The sequence below is a fragment of the Botryllus schlosseri genome, chromosome 3 (assembly GCF_051294905.1).
Source record: "Botryllus schlosseri isolate E-star chromosome 3, Bs_hap1, whole genome shotgun sequence".
Classification (NCBI taxonomy): domain Eukaryota; kingdom Metazoa; phylum Chordata; class Ascidiacea; order Stolidobranchia; family Styelidae; genus Botryllus; species Botryllus schlosseri.
This window is the reverse complement of record NC_137238.1, coordinates 34,746,192-34,752,191: the sequence shown is the minus strand read 5'-3', so window position 1 is coordinate 34,752,191 and position 6,000 is coordinate 34,746,192.

Here is a 6,000-nt window from a genome sequence, read left to right as displayed (position 1 = left end):
GACTTGTTTTTGTATTCGAACAAATGGAGTGGGAGGGGATCAGGAAGGTAATAGAAAATATACGATGATAATTAATTGAAGGTATAGTGTCGAAGTCATGCCTAAAAACGAATACTGTTTTGCATCACACGCGCGCTATTCAAATCAATTACGGTTATAAATTGAATCTTTTGAGCTTAGCTGCATCTCATGCAGTCCTCTCTACTCAGCTGGTATTATCAACATTTATTAGCCTTGGCTTTCAGTTCCAAATGCCACAATACTGCAGTAGCGTCAAAAGTATGAAGTTGAAATGACATTTTCGAGTGTATCAATCTACCACACACACACACGCATGTACTTCACTTTATCAAGTACAAACAATGTATGTATGGTGAGCAATTGTGTAGAAATCTAATTGTTCCACATTCATTAATTTTTCCTCATATCCTGGTCCAGACGTTATCAATAAATATTAAGGAACGGTAATAATATTTACATGAGATGAAGGCACTGACAAAGTCGCCGCGCACAGAAAAACGTGTGTCGCGCACCAGAAAGCCGAGGTGATGACCTTTTCTCAAGTCATTACGCACTGTTGTTCTTGGAACCGCGCCGTGAGTTGGTGAGTGAGCGAAGACTCAATCAATCAATCAAGTTTATTAACATTTTCATCGTCTCAAAACATCACAAGACTGCGATACAATGAAAAGACAGGAAGGTGTCGAAACAACTTGGAGTAGCCTTTAAGATCAGACACCCACCTTAGCATAGGTAAAGTAAATAAGAGGCATGCACACTGAATGAAAAGTAATGCAGAGAATATAAGACGCAAGCGACAAAATGAGGTGGCATGTGGCGGAGGGCGAGGTCGATGTTAGGTCGTGGTCCAGTAATCCTGAAGACTGGCTAGTATTGATTTAGAAGTGATTGCTTGTATTCCGACTTGAATGCGGACATGCTCGACAACTCGTCAAAAATGAGAGGAAACATTGCTCATAAGCACTGCAAGTAAATCTGATCATGAGAACTGAGAGAGTAAAAGACATTAATATAACACAGTACCAATATTGTTCACAAAATCCGTTCCAACAAAAGCGAATTATCCCATAAAACTCATTAAAATGACAGCTACTCATTCGGCTTCACTTTTACTCACGCGCGCCGGATCGAGTGAGACCCAGTCTCAGGCCCTCAGGAGCTCCTTGGTGATCTAGAGACACACAGTTAACCCATACATAGGGTTTGGGATGATACGTCCGCATGAGGCGAGATAGCATAGTGGTACGATCCACAGCTACAACACGTGTTGCTGGTTCGAGTCCGACCGAGGTCGACTCCATAAATTCCGTCCTAAGTAGGGCTGGGCAAAATCGAGTACCTGAGTGATTCGATTCTGAATCACGTAATATGTTTCGAGTCGAGTCGAGTATTCGAGTATCACTCATTATGACGTAACAGCAAGATGCAGTATGTCAAAGTTCAAATATATACCTTTTATGCCACCGCAAAGAATATATTGCCTCTTGCCTGATATCCATCACATTGAAGATACTTCGGTATTTCTACGACCCTACCGCTTTCATTGCACTTGGTGACAATGTCGTGGGAGGATCATGACTTCGGAAATGTTTTTTTCCAGTAACCTTAGTAGCTTTGTACTATGTTTCGTATGCTGCGATACGGTAAATCAAGGTTTCAAGGCTTTCGCAGTGGAAAATAGTATCAAAACCATAATTCTCGGTGATAAAATAACTTTCAGCAGCGAGGAGAGTATAATTCCAGTACTCGAAAAAATCGTCTTTTGCTACTCGACTCGAATCATGAAAATAATTGCTCGATTCAGATTCGAGTACTCGAATCACTGTGCCCAGCCCTAGTCCTAAGTATTGGACGTATATTTCGGCTTCTCCTCGCCATCCGATCTGCTTGTATAATGTGCCTTAAAAAGCCTAGAAGTGGGACATGCTACAATAAGCCGGCAGATACGGACGCATAATATCAGCCTGGTGTAAATGACCGCAGTGACTTGCACACCATGAATATCACAAACAACAATCCGCCTCGGTCATCATTTGTTGTACGCTATTAGGCGCCAGTATTCGGGTATCACTGATTATGACGCCATTCCCACTATAAAATATGTGGAAAGCTCAAATATACCACAACGAATAAAAATGCTAGTTCTATATCACATTGAAGATCATTTGGGCTTTTTGTGACAATGACTGGAGTTGATCACGACATCACAAATATGTCATTTCAACTGAAGTGCATAGCCCTAATTGTTTCGAATGCCGCGATTCGATCAATCGAGATTTCAAGGCTGCCACAGTGGTACATCGAAACTATAGTTTCTGTTGATAAATTATCATTTGGTGGAAAAGAGCATTGAATTTCTGTACCCAAAGAAAATCATATCTCACTACTCGATTCAAATCATTAAAATTAACATACAACTCAGATTTAAGTCTCGAATCATTTTGCCGAGCCCTAATCGAGAATGTAAATTACGAAGAATGCTATTACCGAGAATGGACAGGACATAGGCTATAAGACAAAGCCGGAAATTGGCATTACCGAGAAAGGACATTATCGGCATTGACCTGTTACGGTCTGAATTGGAATGTTATTACTAGTTGGCAGAACATTTACACTTTTAATCGATCTCAAGACCTGCAAATACACTAGCTTTAATAGTATTTGTTTCACTGGCGGATAATGCATGGCGGATGTCATCTGACTGCCGGGCTGCAGAGAGCGTACTGTTGACCGTTCAATGTTTAACCAATGCATGACTGTGTTTACTTTTACGCAAGGTATTGCAGGCAAGCTTGATTGCTCCGGTCAGTTGCATCATATGGCGGTATAATACTCACCGCAAATATTATTTTACAGCCGTGTCAGCCATACTTATTTGCAACAATTCGGAACGTGAGCGGGATGTCCGGTAGGCGCGAGCTAGCCGTGTTTCAACCTTCAATTCCATAGCATCAAAGAAAAAAAAAGCAAATTCAAAAAAAAAAATACAAAAAGAAAAAAGGCCTACCAAAAAAATCTGTCAGCAAACGCCTACGCACTAGACTTCCCTTTCCGTAAATTCATGTTGATTTCGTTTTCAGGACCACATTGGTAAGGCTTGGACGAATCGCATACAGTATAATTCGATTCGGAACCGCGTTTTAGGTGTACACAGTGTACTGTGTACTGTGCATGCCTCTAATTTACTTCGCCTAGGCTAAGATGGGTGTCTGATATTAAAGGCTACTCCAAGTTGTTTCGACACCTTGATTGATAGTTCTTACATTGATAAAAAATCCAAGGTTGTTTGTGAAGCGAAAAGGGAAGTCGAATGCGTAGGCGTTCGCTGGATCAAGCCGACCCTAGTGCTGCAGGCTACTAGCCATACAACGTTCGCACACGGCTGCAGACACACACTGACAAGTGAGATCGCCGGCTCTCCGCTGCTGGGAGTGAATACCGGGTGAGAGACAGGGCGGCTTATGCTGCGCATACCCTGCTGCGAGAAGCGTATTGCGTACGCTGAGAACGTTGCCCGCGTGCCTGCGCGTGTTTCTGATGGTTCGCTCGCGCCTACCGTAGGACTCATGATCATTACTAGGGCCATTTTTATATGACCTTAAAAAATCAATTATATGACTTTATTTTTGGGAAAATATGACTTTATGCGAAAATCGTGTATTTTTACGTCACTCATGGAACTGACGAGTAAAACATGAACAACATAACAGTAATACGCATCCATTTTCATTTTAAACCACTTTTGTAGTAGTTTCATGTAGTGTGGAATGTTGGAGTCTTTAAAGTTACGATTTGGACGTAAAAATGACTTTAGTAAGGAAAATGAGCGCTCCACAGACGCTGATGTTGGTTGAGACTTTTGCAGTTTTGCATACAGCGTTGGTGAAATGTCTTGTCTTTGTAGCTCCATCATTTGTTTCACATCGTTTTTGTCCAATCGCTTCTTAATGTAATTTTTGAGCTCAAGCGGATCTTTCCCGAATTCGAGGGCATTTAGATCAGCATGAGCCTCTTTGATAGTGTACGTTACATTTTCAGTATCAAGTTTGAAATATTGTTGTAGTGGAGGCATATTTCTGTTAACTCGTCAACTTTGGATCGTTCACTGAATCTTTGACGCTCTTTACAATAACTCCTTCAGCTTCCCATGCGTTGACTATTTCTTCCACATCTCTGAACTTCAAATGACGTCCCACTTCAGTGCACAGAAGTAAAACAGATTGTGTAGCAACACAATGCAATGTGTGACCTCATAATGCAATGTGTGACCTCGTAGGTCAGCGACTGTAATGTTATGTAGGCTAACCTTACAGTTTGCCTTCGTTCAATCGGAAATTGCCTTACTTTCTTAGTGCGTAATTGCTTCAATTGGCACTTTTTATTTAAAGTATACAGCAATATGACTTTATAACTCAAATATGACCTAACCAAGAAAATATGACTTTATATGACTTTATAACTTTCTTAATATACCCCACATGGATGCGGTTTTTGCGTTAAAATTGATTTCACGACTTACTGATGCATAGAAAAAAATATGACTTTAATGACTTTAAATGGCCCTAATCATTACAATAGGAAGTCATATTCGTATCGAAATATGGCGTGAAATACACAACGTTGTATATTACCATATACTCCCGCAATCAGGTGTATCACAGCTGTATCCGCTGTAGGCCTATCACTGCTGTATCAGCGGTATAAGTTGCCAGAGCTTAGCAGCGGTTGCCTTTGATCGAATGAAAAGAACGACGTAACCCAGCCGCAGTGAGATGTGCTTGTGGATAGTATGGTTGGAGGTCGTCTATTACATTTCATGGTTGGACGATAACAGGGATCGCCTGCAGTACTGATATTATACGCTCCTTGTCACTAGATAAGAGTGAACTTACCATACTATTTCCGTTCGTTTGGTCGTGTCGCAGCATACGAAAGATGCAGGACAAAGCTCCGCACGTTACTGGTAATGACATATCTGTGATGCCGTGATCAGCCCGCAGCATTGTCACAAAGTGCAATAAAATTGGTTTGGTAAAAAAATACCAAATGATATTAAATAGTATGTAGAACTTACATTGTATTTTTAATGGTCGCATAAAAGGTGCTTATTTCAAGTTTCCACATGGTTCAGATTTTGTAACGTAATTTTTGTAACGCTTTGCGCCGAGTTCAATATCGAACCACTGAGCTACTCGATTTTCGCCCAGCCATGTTGTGCTTATAAATTTGAGACGAAATGTTTCACTGAATATGAGCACGAACTGTGAAATACGACGCTCGTACAACTCTGAATTCGGCACTGGGTATATGATATATATTACTGTCAGGAATCAATCAATCAATCAGTTTTATTAATATTTTCATCATTTCAAAACATCGAAACAGCTTGGGGTAACCTTCAAGATCAGACACCCACCTTAGCTTAGGCGAAGTAAAGAAGAGGCATGCACACTGAATGAAAAGTAATGCAGACAATATAAGGCGCAAGCGACAATGAGGTGGCATGTGGCGGAAGGCGAGGTCGATATTAGGTCGTGGTCCGGTAATCCTGAAGGCTGGCTAGTATTCATTTAGAAGAAATTGCTTGTATATAGTATACTATAGTATACTGTATTCGGACTAGGGTTGAGTTAGGTTATGGTTTGGGTTCGAAGTCGTTACTCTTAGACTGGGAGAGCTGGCAATCGAGATGAAGTTGTCAGTGAAGTGTCTGCCACCGTGTCCGCCACCGGCGAGAAAGGGCAGCCGCACTTGGGTCGAGTTGATCCAGCGCACGCCCACGCCTTAGACTCCCCTTTTCACTTCGCAAACTTTTCTCGTACTATTTCGAGCACTTCTGTCGCTGTGATATTGTTATAGGGAATCCCGTGTTCAGCTTGGTTAAATTATTATTAACGACGCTACAAGTAGGAAGAATTTTCGAACATATTCGTAGAGGCTACTTCACGCGGCATTTATTACAATTTCACTCATAAAAGA